General features: G+C 41.6%; 1 protein-coding gene and 1 non-coding gene across 2 annotated transcripts in view; both read right to left on the bottom strand.

The window, feature by feature from the left end:
* The window catches only part of LOC119659063 (feline leukemia virus subgroup C receptor-related protein 2), a 159,582-nt gene that overhangs the window by 107,442 nt on the left and 35,684 nt on the right, over nt 1–16,456 (bottom strand). The gene's annotated exons all lie outside the window — the stretch shown is intronic.
* Nucleotides 15,699–15,770, bottom strand: Trnae-cuc. Its single transcript has one exon. It is a non-coding gene; the product is annotated as a tRNA-Glu (tRNA).

Genomic DNA, 16,456 nt, shown 5'->3' with positions numbered 1-16,456 from the left:
TAAAAATTATATATTTATTGCGTTTTTCATACAATACAGCTAATTTATAAGTCAAACTCAAGCCGGGCGAGAGGTGGGTGGAATACGGGGATTCAGTTAGGCTTGGAAGTTCCTTGGGGGCCCGTAATAGAAATTTCAATGGACAAAAGGGATAAGAGAGGGTTCGCATAATTTTCATCACAGACCCGTATAATTTTCACCCTGGGTCCGGATTTTTTCTCTACGGCGCTGGTTAAATTTATGGGATATCGTCGTCAATCCTTTGTTTGCTCTTTAACTCATTCTTAACATTCTTTCTCAATTGTAAAAGAAATCAAGCATTATTTTTTTAATTTTGTAAATTCAATTATTTCAAGCATTACAGTTAAATATAATCAATAAAAAATTTAATGAAAAATCTAACTAAATAATTTCATCTTTGAGGATGAATATTATAAACTAACAAATTTTCTATTGGTGCCGACAGGGGGACAATAACCTGTAGCCATTTGACACATTATATCGTGCTATGCATATTCAATTTAGGAACATGCTACTGGTGGATCAGAGAGCCTCAACGCCCTTGCCGCTTCGCAACATTCATCTCCGCCTCTTTTGCCTGAAGGGTGATTTGAGTATCCCCATCTCCACTAGAGCATCATCCGTGTATCCGACCAGGTACGATTTTTCGAGAATCACAAGTCATAGCAGACCATAATATGAGGCGTTCTAAAGATGAAGGCAAGGATAGATCCTTCAGTCTTTTCTGTTTTCATCGGCCCGCTTCGTAGAAATAACGATCTTCCAGTGTTATAAGGAACAGCACCCACTAACAGTAACTGTATCGTGCCTTTGCTCGACTGAACTTTGAACCACTAGCTCAATTGCATCAATTGTAGAATACGCCGTTTTGAAAAACTATACTGTCATAGCGACCGGTCCATCGTTGTATGAATCGTGTCAACCAGTTTTGATTTTTTTTTTGGGAGTAGGGTAGCTGAATGAGTTTACACACAGGTTGATGGACTCCCGCAAAAGTACGCTGTCGGACTACCAACTAAACACATCAGAAAACTAGCTTGGCACCGTTTGACATATTACTTCGGATTAGTCCTCCCGCTATCCCGGCTTTGAGAGCTAATTTTCTGCATCGGGAGTCAGGAAATCCGTTTTACCACTGGGAAGGGAGGGGACGAAGGGGGTTGTTAGTTCAAGAAATCCCTTCCCATCTGGCCCTTCGTCGGTCGACTTCAATTTTTTTCGCGATAAGAACAGCTCGAACATAATGCGCAACACGACTCCAGTTGGCAGCGCTCTTCAGCATCTCTCTGATAATGTTGTCTGGAAAGAGCATCCCTGTCTCTGTATAAAGCTGCTGGTGAAAGCCGTCCCACCTTTCCCAAGAGAAAAAGGTGTGTTCAGCGTCGTCCGCCACTCCATTATAGAACACACAATCAGGACATCGCGCTTTCCCAATTCTGTACAGGTAAGACTGAAAACCTCCATCCCCGCTTAGAAGCGGAAATTCCTTCAACTACCTATATTAAGTTTTCAACCTTAAGGTGGTAGATAGATTTACGGCCCTTGGAGGGCAACGGGCATCACTCTCGCGAGAGTGATGCCCTTGCGGCGGTAGATGGAGAGATCACTCCTGCGATTACTATCACCGCCGGTTCTGAGACAGTGCGATAACCGGACGCCACCCACAAAGCTCCCCAGTTCTGCACTTGAACAAGGCGCTTACGATGCACCTCCTTGTCAAGGGCATCAGCCCATACTTCCGCGCCATAGAACAGAACCGAATTCGTCGCTCCCGTAACGAGACGTCTCCTAGTAGATATAGGGCCACCAACATTCGCCATTAGCCGCTGCTGATTTAATTTGTTCGAAGAAGCTCATTTTCAAATCAAGTATTAAACCAAGGTATTTAGCCGCTGGTTTTGACTCTATGGTCAACTTACCAATCGATGTGGGACACAGGGTCGTGATTCTCTTTCTGCTCAAGATGACTACTTCGGCTTTTTCCAGCACAAGACTGAAACCGTGAGCAGTCATCCATCCGTTCACCCGTCGCATCAATATGCCAAGTCTGCTTTGCGCCTGTTCGACAGAGCGTCCGGCAGCAAGTGCTGCAACGTCGTCTGCATAATCGACCAGGCGCGACTCTTCGGGCATATCGAGTCTCTGCAGGCTATTGTACGAAGCGTTCCAGAGGTCCGGCCCTACGTGATTTCCATCCTCCTCCAACGTGATTTCCATCCTCCTCTGGCCCTCTAGGGTCTTATAGAACAGGGGGAGACCTTTCAGATAATCAATTTGCTTTCTAATGTGCCTAGCATATCTGTCCATCTTACGGAATTGAAGGCATTTCTGACATCAAGCGTTATAAGGAGCACTATTCGTCGAGATCGGTGGCTGTATGCCCGGGCAGCGGAGATCGCTTCAGCCCCACTGCAGCCTCTTTGTCTTTGGATAGACGAATCTCTGGCGGCGTAGTTAGTTGTTCCCGTTTATTCTTCTTAGCCTTCTTTTTTTCGCCTCTGGAAACTACTTTTATAAAGTCTCCTTCGGGCACGCCGTCCTCTTTCCGCTTTTTCCCCAGTTCGTTTTGAAGTGGGCTATCTGCGGCCCGTTTGACCTAGGCAGCATTCTCAGCGGGGAGTGTGGCTGTTTCTGATTTTTAATCGTCTGCCACTGCTCTCCACGTTCGCCTGTAGACGGAGATGCGATCCAATAGTTCCTCCAATTCCATCAGCCCGTTTTTGACGCCTTTGCTGACGTTCCTCTTGAGGAACGTTGCCGATAGCATATGCTTCATCACTGCCCCGCATTTTCTGATGAGTGTTTTCTCTTCGGCTCTAGCTAGGACGATCAACTGCCCTTCCATTCAGTTCAAATTCACCTGCTCAGAACAAGCGATTTTGACTGCGCTTTTTTTCGGAACAGAGGCACTACAAGGTATTAAAGTTGCCTTTCCCGCACCGTCGGCCGCCTCACTTGGTAAGGCATCTTCTTTATTTGGGCGTCCCGGAGTCACATCGGGTATGTCAGCCCTCGCTGCCTCTTTTGCTGATCGATTTTTTATTGGTTTTGGTTTATTCTCCATGGAAAACTTCTGATTCTGGTTTAATTAGCTTCTCAGGTCCAACATACTATAAGAACTGTACCTTGATAGAAGCTCAGGGTTTTATTTATCTCTGTTTATCATAATGAGTCTCATAATTTTCCAGCGGAAGGAAAAAAGTCCGGCAATTCTGGATTATGTCTAAATACGAGTTTCAGTATTTTGCTGGCGATACCATCAGGTCTTGGCGTAGACGAGTTTTGGAAATCCTGTAGTTTGAAAAGCTCCATTAAGAGACTAGATTTTACATCCCTAGATGCGACTTCGACTAAGTTTTTGCTCGGATTTAGTGTTGTTAAAGTGTCGGGTAACATCCAGTTCCGAGCCTCCGTCGGAAAAGCTACGGTTCCTAGATATACAAATTGATCGTAAACCACTCCACATGCACCCCCTGTCCACACAATCGACAGCTTTCTCGAAATCGATGAAGAGCAGGAGCAGCGAAGATCTAAACTCCGTGCACTGTTTCCAAATGATTCGTAGGGTGCTGGTATGGGGTGAAGGCGGGAAGATCCGGAGCAGCAACTAGTCTGCACTCTGTCGATCAAGCTTTCGAGATGTTCTTTGATGCATCCCAAGATCATTTGAACTATTATGGTTGAAACGGCATGGAGCACGCTAATAACCCTCCACATTCAAAGCGGGTTCCCTTCTTTGGGATCTTGACGATTATTCTCTTCTTCCACTCTCTGATAAAAGTCTCAGAGTCCGAAGATTTCTGTATAAGTGGAAGCAGCTGATCTGCAGTAACTGCAGATGCAGCCATCGTCAAGTCCAGTGGCCTTACTCCATTTGAGTGCATTAATGGCCGAAATGATTCCTTTCCTGCAAGGAGGAACAGTCCATATCCGGATGTTATGATGACTGTCTATTTCATTCACAAGAGGAGGAACCTAACCGGATGTGGGTAAAAACCGTGGTGATGTGGTGGTGTCTTCAATTGCTCGTCATCGTTAAGAGAAGTCGACCTTTAACGTCCCTCAGAAGACGCACATATGTAAGCTCTTTTATGATGCGGCATACACTTCTGAAGTCAATGGGTATCTTCCGCTTCTCTGATCAACGCAATAGCAAATTATCTCATGTCACAGCGTACACTAAGCTGAACTTCAAGGGATTTCGTTAGGTGTTGGAGTTCGAGTGCATTAGGCTCATCTCTGGCAGCGGTCCAACAGTCTTCAGCTGCCACCCCGCCCCCCCCCCCCCCCCCCTCAACGATCCGAGAGATGAGCGTTTTTGGTGTGAGCCCAATGCTCGTCAATATGTTCAGACAGGTTACTCGATATAGTTGCCGTCCGATCAACAAGATTGGTCTTCCACTGTCAGGCGACAGCTGGGTCATACAAGCGGTTGATGCTGAACTTGGGGGGTCGCAGCTCCCCGACCTTGCCAGATGTGATAGACGAAACATACGATCTAATGTAAGTGACCATCAGATGGATCTTGAAGTGTCGGTCAGTTGAAACCCAATTAACCTTATGGCAGGTTCTGTGCTCAAATAATGTGGCACCAATGACGAGGCGTTGGAAGTTGCAGAAATACACGAACCGCCTACTATTACCATTACAGTCGCCAAGACCGTGTTTTCCCAGCACATGTCCGAGCGAAGTAATGTTAGAGCCTAGCTTGGCATTCAGATCACTCATCTCGACCACATGTCATCTTCCCCTGAGCTGTGTATAATTGCTCAGCGAACATCTTTCTCCACTACATCGGAAATCTTCGCTGGTGCATAAAAGTGTGCAATTGCAATGCTCCTTTATCTGGACCATAACCATGCAGTGAGAATTCCGTTAGAAGTCGGCTCCCAGATCAAAAGAACGCGTCTTACGGTAGCCATTAGAAACAACCAAATACTAGATTCGCGTCTTCTCCACTCTGCTTTCTAGAGAAAAATAGCGCATTGCCGCATGAGAGGAAAGAGTTCCTTCATCTTACTTCGCTTAGGCCCAGATTCTCCATCTTTTGAATTCCCGCTCAAGTTGGATATACCAGGCAATTTGAGGGCTCTCACAACCGAGGATCATGTGCACGTTTCAAAAACTAATCGTAGTCCGCTTTCGCTATCCGAAGCGATCTTGACGTTAATAAAGTTTCAAAATTTGCTTGTTCCTTGTGCACAAATTTGTATCCGCTTCAGTCGCCTCATATGACAAGCAGAGAAGATTTTGAGTGTATTCTTAAGCCCCCACTTTTTGTGGATAGATCTTAGCCTGACTTTCATGCACCTTATGTTTCGACGTCGGCTCGCATGTTAGAATTTTAGGCTTGTTGTTTGCTTCATTGTAGCTCTTAGTTTTTTCGCATCTTCCTTCTTTATCCGCCAATCGGAGGGTGTGCGACTGGGTACCATCGCACATGATTGGATTCCGGTCGGAGAAGCAATTTAAGGCTTTTTTTGTCAGAGATTTTTCTGGTGACTCTCCTTTTGGTCTTAATTGCCTAGTGAAAGCTATGCTGGCTTTTGGCAAAATAAAATATGTTGTTTTTATTTCGAATCGAGGGAGCCCTGAAATCGTCATCCAAATAATGGCAGGAGTTCTCTCCACATTCTAAACAAAAATAATTTCAGCTTGTGTGACTTGTGTCTGGATTGATATAATGGTGCGAACTAGATCTGCTAACCACTTTGGTCACGCTGCTCCCAGGGCAATAACTTTAGTAGCAAGCACAGCTAAGGCTGAATTTTTATTGTCCTGGTTGTTATGAGGTCGCCAGCCTTGGTAATACTGGACTAAATCTGGAAATAGACTAGACTGGAATAGTCCTAAGTAAAGTAGCATCTCCGCCCAGGTGCTTTTATCAGCCAGCGCGCACCCCTTCTTGTATCCTTCTGTACTTTTGTTATAGTTGTTCAATTGAGTGAAATACTCCCCTTGAATACCATATCTTCGAAGAATTAGGTGTCACATTTGCCGAGGCATATACCACTATATCACTGTAATCAAGGGATATCTACAACCGCGAGCCTACTGGTCCTCTCCTAAAAGTTGGTAGTACCAATGTTCCCAGTCTTTTCTCCTTGTTTCTTTGCCCATATCGGGCCCTTTTTTTAAAATTGAAAGTTTTATTCTTGGGCTCCTTGAAAACTCTGGCCCCAGGAAGAATCACCTTCGTCAGGCCTTCTTGGGCGGCTTTGAATTTGGAGACTATTTGATTGTGTTTTTTCCGAATAGCACATTTCTGATTAATAATAATGAATTAGTATTGGCGGAACATTTAAAATGTTTTATAGATTTTACCTTTTTCTATCTGAAATATCAATTTAAAAAGAGATGATTAAAAACTAAAGTACTTTTTGATTTTATCGTGCAATCAGTAAGTAGCTTTTTTTCCAAGGAATTGTATTCTTTTTTTGTTATATTACTGTAGTCATTCAACAATGTATGACGAAGCCTCAACCTTTATTAGAGCGCCATGAGCAACCTCCACGATTATTTACTGGAAAATTATGATAAGCCTCTCCGTTTCCTATCAAAGAATTACAACATTTCTTATCTTTCGAGATGATATGCCATTGAGATTTGATACGCTTTCGAATTACAATCATAAATTGCAAACAAGGTTGGTATCTTTGTTATGCAAGTGAAAAGCGATACATTCAAAGAATCTATAGCCTTGTTGTATGCCTACACTTTCTTTTTGAAGATCTGGAATATAATAATATGAAAAATGATAGGTTTTCGTAAGGCTCAATCCAAATATGCCTATACTGAAAAGGTGAAAGCGTTTATTTAATGGAAAACATTTTTTATTACGTTCACAATAACAACCTACGTACTACGGCACAGGGAAATGACCTTGTCGGCATATTTCGGGGGAGAGTGAATGTGAGTATAGGCATATGTGAAAAATTTAAAATGTATTATTTGAGCCATTATCCGCTGCCATTGACATGGGAAAAAATGAAAAATATTGTTCAGGTCGAAATTGTTTGCTAAAAATAACACACAAATATGTTTTCTATGGAAATTTCAAAGTTGTAAGACAATAGGCACATACACACACATGTAGGTAAAGGGAGGAAACTTAATATTGTTTATGAGATGGCAAAGGTGGCATAAAACCGAAGTTTCAGCGTTGAAGGTCCCTAGAATCAAAGGTTTCATGAGTTTTGGTAAACTCTAGTAAATGCAATATTATAAACATTTTATAGTGAACCCTTTTTAATTTACTTTTATACCACTTTTTACCGTATGTAAAAGAACCCTCACAAATCTCGTAATTTATGATAATTTGGCTTGTGTTCAGCAATAAACGCCTCAAGGCTACGGTCCACCCGTATTTATATTTTGTTATTTCATCCCCCGTTCATGAAAAGGACTCGATTCTATGCAGTACGAAGTTTCGAATTGAATTCAATCTTTTTAGTCTTTTAACTAAATTTTCATGGTTTCGTTGCTTGGCATATCAATCGGAATATTTGAAAAGGTTGGTATCCCGAATTGTTGTTTGCGATCATATTAAAACCCGAAAAATTGGAGAAATCAAGATGCAAAATTGATTATTCCATATCTCAAAACGTGGATGACTCATACCCAAAGCTGAAAACTTTTATATATTTTAAGAAAAGGTCTGCTAAAAGCTTTACTTCCAAAGATAAATCTATTCAAATCAACTTATAGACACATTCGATCTGGTAGGGGTTGGAAACTTTCTCATTGATAATGAATTAAGTCAATTTACATTTTCAGGATGGAGTAAATTTTTTGAACACTTCTATACGCACGCAGCACCTTTTCAGTTCAAGGGAACTTCCATTGGATTCGTAACCTCAACATCAGATTTTTATTTCAACAGTAGCAAAAATTCGTGATAAGATATTTATAAAGTATGCACTTCTTGCAATCTTGAAACGTGACGTTGAAATGTGGTGTTATTTTCAATTATAATCAGAAATACGATATTTTTTATCGCATTATAAAACACGCGAAAAAAAGATTTTCTAATTGTTTAGATGAAAATTAATTATTGCATGTAATCAGATGAAATATGTCAATTTTCTTAAATTTCAAGGCAAAGAATCTAGATTAAACATATCTTAGCAGGTTGAAAGGTTTACATGTCGAAGGACATCATTATTGATATACATATTTTGCACTCAAAAGTCATCAAAAATAAAAATTTCTAATTAACATACAGATGGTAAGATTGTGATAAAGATTGGTATCTTTGTTATTTATTGAAGTCGTATTGTTGTTACGAACATTGGTGCATGGAAACTCGGTATCCTGTGGGAAGCGTTTAAAAGAAGGCTCTATGTAAACAAGTTATTAAGCGGGGCCGAAGTGAGTACACATGTCGAAGCAAAAATTCTGGATCATGGAGTTGTTGAGGTCCGACACTTTTAATTTGTGACGTGAGTCTGTATCCGGTATCCCTCAAGATATTAAGAAATCGATGTGGAACCCGCTCCTAAAAACGGGATAAAATGTACCAACTGGTCCTCCAGGTGGAGGGTTGGTGTAGGGCTGACAACCCTACACGGAAAACCGGTGTTACAAAGCCACGAAAGGAGCCTCGGGCAGGATGGATCCTACAACGACGTACTCGGCAACGACAACGGATTAACGATTTGCGCATTTTTTCATGGAACATGCGCTCTCCGTACCGACCGAATGCTGCTGAGCACTTAGCCGATACCCTGCCCCAATATAAGGCTGATGTGACAGCGTTTCAAGAGATGCGATGGACAGGGACCGGCTTCCGGGAGAAGAGGCGCTACACCATATATTATAGCGGCCATCCAGTAAACCATGTGCTCGGAGTAGGTTTCTTAGTCAGCCAAAAAATGAAATTTGCTGTTATCGGCTTTGAAAATATAAGCGAAAAGCTATGCAAATTTAGAAATATAAGCCTCATAAATGTTCTCGCCTCTACAAAGGAGACTGCAGGGTCGGAGAAGGATACCTTCTACGAGGCAGTTCAACGGACCCTCGAAGCCTGTCCCAAGTATGATATCAAAATCATACTTGGAGATTTCAACAGTCAAATAGGGAAGAAGCCCGTATTCAGGCGATACGTCGGCTCCTATAGCTTACATAGGGATACCAATGATAACGGACTGCGCAATATCCAGTTAGCAGTATCGCACAAAATGGTTGTTGGAAGTAGCTAGTTTGCGCGGAAAGCGGTTCACAAACATACGTAGGCCTCTCCAGATGGGACTAGTTTCAACTAAATTGACCACGTGCCGATTGAACGCCGCCACCTATCAGCCTTGATGAATGTCAGAATATATAGGGGGGCCAATATAGACTCGGACCATGGTGCTCCTAGCTTGAATTACGACACCGCCTACAATCCCCTCCGACAATCAGGTGTGAGTGAATACTGAAACCATCCACAATACAGCCCTCCGCAACACCTATAAGAGGGCAATGGATGCCGCAATAACCGCAGTCAATACATATCCTGGAGATGAATCATCAACAAATGCTCTTCACAATCACCTGAAGAACGTTATCATAAATACGGCCACAATGATACTTGGCCCCAGCCGCAAATAAAAGTCGGAACGGCTGGTTTGACGATGAATGTAAACTAGCAACGAAACGGCAGAATGCCGCATATCGAGTAATGTTGCATTTTCAACGAACGCGGGCACGCACAGAGACTTATGAGGAACTCTAGCGAGAGGAGAAATGACTTCACAGACGGAAAAAGGAATCCTGGGAGAACCAACAAGTCTGTGAACTAGAAAAGTACAGGGAGCAACCGCACCAGACGAGCAAGTTTTACCAATAAGTCAGCAGGATGAAGCCTTATACACCTCGATGCTCATCCTGCCGAGACAAAGAGGGAAATCTGATTTCCGACTGAATGGGCATATTGCAGCGATGGATTGAGTACTTTGATGAGCTACTGAACAACCAGAACATCGGCGAGTTGGAGGTCTTGCCAACTGAAGACGACGGACAAATACTGCCACCACCAAGTATAGGAGAAACAGTCCGTGCAATTCATCGGCTAAAAAATCATAATCGCCATGGGCCGATGGAATTACAGCCGAATTAGTTAAATATGGAGGCGACCAATTACACCAAGTGGTTCATCAACTTATGCTCAAGGTATGGGACAGCGAATCAATGTCTGACGACAGGCAATGAGGCATTATCTGTTTCATACATAAAAGGGAGATATCACACAGTGTAGCAGTTATTGAGGTATCACGTTGCTGAGTACCATCTATAAGATATACTCCACAATCTTGCTAAGTCGGATAACCACATACGCCCAGAACATCATTGGCCCGTACCAAAGAGGCTTCACTCCAGGCAAATCAGTAAGAGATCAGATTTTCCCTCTGCGGCAAGCGGTTGGACTATCTTTTCATCGACTTAAAGCCGCCTATGATAGCATAGCCAGGGTAAAACTGTACACGGCCATCAGAGAATTCGGTATCCCGACGAAAGTAATAAGACTGACAAGGCTCTACCTGACCAATGTGCGAGGCCAGATAAAAGCAACAGGATCACTCTCAAGACCATTCGACATAAACAACGGTCTGCGACACCGGGATGCCCTATCATGCGTCCTTTTTAGCCTGGCCCTGGTGAAAGTGATCCGTGATGCTGAGGTAAATGCAAGAAATACCATCCTCTTTAAGTCCACCCAACCACTGGCCTATGTTGACGATATCGACATCATGGGAAGAACCACCCGAAACGTACAAACTGCCTTCATCCAGATCAAACAGGCGGTAATTGGCGCAAGATCTTGGGCTGCACATCAATGAAGACTAAACGAAGTATATGGTGGCAACGTCAGCACCGAAAACCAACCAATCAACAACTTCGGATCGCACTGGTCAAACGGAAGGATAAGAATAGGAGACTACAACTTTGAGACCGTTGATAATTTCTTCTATCTAGGGTCGAAAATCACAACCGATAACAGCTACGATGATGAAATCCGCGTACGGTTGTTGGCAGGCAACAACCGCTCGAAACGTCTCATCATGGGGACAAAGCTCTTACTGTACAAGACAATGATCTTGCCAGTCCTTATGTATTCCTCGGAGACTTGGGTTCTTAGCAACAACAATTGCGAACTCATGACCGTGTTCGAGAGAAGAATCCTCCGAAGAATTTTTGGCCCCCTACATGAGGATGGACGATTCCGTAGCCTTCATAACGACGAAATCTATGAGCGATACCATGACCATCAATCAGGTAGTGGATGAAATCCGGCTCAATAGATTACGGTGGGCGGGTCACTTAATCCGTATGGATGAGGATGATCCAACCCGGAAAGCCTATAAAGGCAATATCTATGGTTGAAAAAGAAGACGAGGCCTAAGATGGAGCGATGGCGTAGGTGAGGACGCCAGACAGCTTTTAGGGATATCGAATTGGTGGACCTCGGCGCAAAACCGGGATGCCTGGAGTTCCTTAATAAGGCAGGCCTAGACCGGATACCGGTTGTTGCACCGTTGATGATGATGATGTGTTACCAGGAGCCCCAGGACAGCTTCTATATTTTACAACAAACGGAGGGCGAGCGTGATTCCTTGAATACTCAAAGGGAGTAAAGCCACTGGGCTTGTAGTCTCCCCGCAGAGTTATTCAACGTTAAACCTCAAGTTTTTGGAGATCTGCTACTTCCACTCATACGGAAATCTTGTGAATCCGAGACCTTTCCCAGAGAATGAAAGAAGGGCTGATTCATAAGGTCACAAAGAAAGGTAGCCGTCTTGAAACATTGGAGGAATATCTGCGTGCTCCTTGACTTGGCAAATATAATAATTAAATGATCCTGAAACGCATCAGGTGACACCTGGAATGTCTGATCTACACGGAGCATGCTGGTTTTTCGCTCCTTGAGCCTTGAGGATTATTTTGGAAGAGCGCGCAGAGTTCAGATCAGAGAACTTCGTAGAAGCTAAGCTATAATCAGAGTGATATGTGATATGTGATATCATGTGATAAGTGATATGTGATCCAAATGTGTGATATTTTGCATGCGTGTTGCATCGAGGTTTTAATTAATTTTTTTTTTATTTTCGGTGATGTCCTTTATTCTACCATGTCTGGAATACGTGGAGGAATTCAAGCTACTGAAAGACTAGTAGCTTTGTACTGATGAAGGGAGTAAGTTGCTCCCGAAATATATATATACATAATAAAATAAAATTGTAGTTTGGAATAAGCTACTGGTCTATCAATTTCAACGAGAAGCTATTGGTAAGATCAACCTTTTTCCCTTTGCGTGTTTAATTGGCATAAACTAAACGCAGTTTTTGAAAAAAAATTATTTGCTCTATAACCGTCATTATTGAAATAAAAACCCGGCTTGGTTTACGCATTATCAAAACAAGCGCCTTTTTGAATTTAGATTTAATCTTTAATTTTCTATATCTCATTTTGTACTTTTCCCGATTGTTATTTATATATTATACAAGAATATGCTTTATCTTTTATCGTCTATCTGTCTGTTAAATGCACGCTTCTCAGAAGCTGCTACACATATTGAAGTGATATTTTTGAAATTATATAGACTAGAATCCCATGCATACAGTGCATGGCAAGGAAGCCCAGTAGTTGTAGTTGTCTCGCTCCGTCGACACGTCGTCGGCTCATAACCTCTTTAGGCATGCAATTGTACCTCATTCATTAATTCATGGTACAGTTCATACAACTCATCACGATCGCGAACCGCTCCGAAAATTACCCGAAGGACTTGCCTTTCGAATGTGTTTAGCAAATTTTCGGAGGCTTGGATTAGGGTCAAGGTTTCGCACCTAGCACCACTAGCTGTACCCGCCGCTTGGCCTCGTCAGTCACATTGAGGTCTTTTGACAGGCTGCTACCCACATATATCAAGCTCTCTGTGAATTCGATCTTCAAGTCACCTACGTTGATGTTGGCTTCCTACTTCTTGATTCCATCATTATTTTCGTTTTGTCCTCATCGATGCGTATTTCAACTTCTTTCGCAGCAGTGTTAAGAGTATACAGAAGTTCCTCTGCGTCGGTTAGTTTTCGGGACATGATGTTGATGTCATCTGTGTACACTAACAATTGTGTAACCTTGAGTAGCGTCTTGCTGGTGATGGTATCCATTGCTCGGATAGCCTATTGGAGATCTAGGTTGAAGACCGTCAACGCCAGTCCGTTGCCCGGCTTCAAACCAGTACGTGTTTCAAAAGGATCAGTCAAATACTTTAGCCGGTATACCAAATTGCAGCATTATGTTGTACAGTACTCCACGATCTATCCTGTCATATGCCTTCTTGACTTCGGCAAAGATTTGGTACACGTCAACGTTATATTCCCAACAATTTTGCAGGATTAGTTTAACGGTAAAAACCCGATCAGTTGTGGAGCGACCCGGCCTGAAACCGCTTTGGTATTCATCAATGAGTCGTCCAGCGTATGGTCTTCTTTTATTCTCCAGAATTTTCGTCATTGTACGGCGAACAGACTAGTGAAATACCTCTGCAGTTTTCATAACGCAATCTATCTCCCTTTTTGTGGATGAAACAGATGATGCTCCTGCGTCAATCGTCTGGAATCTTCTCGTCCTCCCGAATTAGTAGCAGTAGTCGGTGTATCGCATCTAGTAGATCCGTTCCACCGGATTGTATCAGCTCGGCTGGAATCTCGCCCGCACCCGGCGCTTTGTTTGATTCCACTGACCGCACGGCGGAATCTTCTCCGGCTTTCAGAGGGTGTGTAGTGGGGCTAGGATCACCAATATCAAGCCATCGATTTGGGCTACTTGCATGGGGGAGACAGGTGTCGATTTCAGAAGCTCTTCAAAATAGGACACCCAGCGTTTGTTGATGTGGTCGGCATCGCTGATGATGTTTCCATCTTTGCCTTTGCAGACATTTGCCCTGGGTTGATAAACATTCTTAATTGTATAGTCTACTAGCCTATATGCTTGTCTCGTGTTTCTATTAACTAGGTTTTCATTAATGTTCAGCAACTGCTCGTCAAAATATTTCCGCTTCTTAAGTTTAATTATTCTATTAGAAATTCGCCGTGGCTTGTCATACATTGCTTTTTTGGCTCTAGTTTCACGTTGGATATATTGTCTATAGGCTTTGGTATTTGCATCGAGTGATATTCTGCATTCATCATCAAACAGCCAATTTGCGTTCGCCAGGACTTGTATTCCACGGCCTTCCCTGGGACTTCCTAGACTGTGCCTTTGATTCTCCCCAGAACCCGTTTACACCCGTGTTTCTGATGTCGTGCAGCATAGCTAGATAGCTTCGCCCCTAGGGCGGCTGTATATGCTTGCGTCGTAGAATCACTCCGGAGTTTATCAGTCGCAGTTTGCTCTTCGATAGGATAGTCCATCTTATACACTGGAGCCCATCTTTTACCAATGAGGACGTTGTCAATTTGTTTAACGATATATGCGCCTGATGATTTCCAGGTCTGTTTGTGAATGCGACGGTGTGGGACGCATGGGGAGCTTACGACAAGATTTCTATTGCTGGCGAAGTCAATTAATCGTTGACTGTTATTATTGCATTCCTCATGGAGGCTGTATCGACGAATCAAAGATGGTCTGTGGGAGTATATTCGGGGGCGCACAATGTTGCTTAGTTGTATTGTCTTCTAAAGATCGTGGCAACTAGCGTGAGGCTTGCGATAATATAGTACAACTTTTCTAACCTTTATTTTCTTGCAAACTTTAGCGATGTAGTTTGTTAAATCTTTCATCGAATGATTACATCTAGAATTCATTATTGCTGGTTTTTTTCCGCAGTCTAAAGGAATCGGAGATCGTATCTACTTCAATTTAATTAAAACAAAATAATACCAGAAGTTTTACAACAATTATCTCCGAGAATTCTTATGAAGTAATTGTATGCTATGTAAATGTTTTCGATATTATTTTTAATTGTAGAAATAATGTTCTTAATAAGTTATATAATCTTCATAGGCAGCAATATATATGCACGTACATCTAATTTCCTGGGGCAGCTATAAAACTTTATAAAAAGATTAAAAATTTGCAATAGTACATTTGCCAGGTTACCCCATATACTGCGGAACCCCAACTACTAGAAGCACCAGTTTATTGGAAAAGTTTGAAACCAAATCATCATTTGTGGGAAACTTACCAAATGATGTCATTAATTCTTATTGCGATTCACCTTATCTTTTCTAGTAGACGAGATAATAATACATATTTCAAATCAACGGAAAATGGAGCTAGTTTAGTTCAGAATATGCTTTAAATAGTGATGCATTCAGTTCGAAAATTCATCTAACTATTGTCATGAGAATATTATGTTTTTTCTTAGGAGTGTGATAATAATATTCACGCATATGCTAATCGTACTATGTAATCAAAATACAAGTATATATATATGTATACGAAGTCAAGGAAAAATTTTATTTATGTTTAATTGGAATTTCTGCTCGCACTGTTTAATTTATTTATTTAAAGATAAGGATTCAACCCAGACTGGAACTTTTTTTCGAAAAAAAAAAAATAATAAATATATAATAATATATAAGACCAGAAGTTTTAATTAAGCATTCTTTTTGCAATATAAAATGTATTACAGAATTCTACTCGATTTAAAAATATTTGCTTCTTATTTCGGGGAGGCTACGGCAAAAAGATCAAATTTCCCGTACCGGGAATCGAACCCGGGCCTTCTGGGTGAGAGCCAGATATCCTAACCACTAGACAATACGGGATACAAGTTAAGACTCTGCACTATACAAACTGATGGTGGTTGTGGAGTTGATTTGCAGACCATAATCTAAAAATACTTATTAATTGCCGATTTGGATTTAATGATTTGAATTATAGAACCACAATAAAAGATACTTCATCTACATCAAATAACCAACAAGATCAATGTTTGAAATTGTATCTGATTTTTGGTTCAGATAATTTTAACTGATATCTAGAATGAGCTTTTGTTATACTCAATGTGCTTATACTTTTGTGCTAATCGTTATCTGATTTTCAACAGATAAATTATTCTTTTCATAATATTAGAAAAAATGCCATTTGAATGTACTACAAATTGCTGTTGGTTCTACATACTATGGCTGATTGGAATTTATTTGATAGTTTTTCTATTACTACTATTCGGCAAATATTAGATATTTGTATTCCCACATTATTGTGTTTGCTATACACATGCATATATTTCACTGCGAGACCGAATTTTGAAGCTTTTATCTGAATAAGTTACATAGATTGAACTGATAATATAATAATGTAATTTATCAATTGGGCGACAAATATCAGTGAAAGAAATCAAGTATCAAATAGTATATTTCGATAATGAATTAAGATTTTCGGCACGTAAAGCTTTATAAATTTGGGAAAGGCGTCAAGGTCGTAAAGACACATTGAGAGTTTCGAGTGGCAA

Source organism: Hermetia illucens, chromosome 6, assembly GCF_905115235.1.
Source record: "Hermetia illucens chromosome 6, iHerIll2.2.curated.20191125, whole genome shotgun sequence".
Taxonomy (NCBI): Eukaryota; Metazoa; Arthropoda; class Insecta; order Diptera; family Stratiomyidae; genus Hermetia; species Hermetia illucens.
The sequence above is the reverse complement of the archived record's forward strand: the minus strand, read 5'-3'. Positions and strand labels throughout refer to the sequence as shown.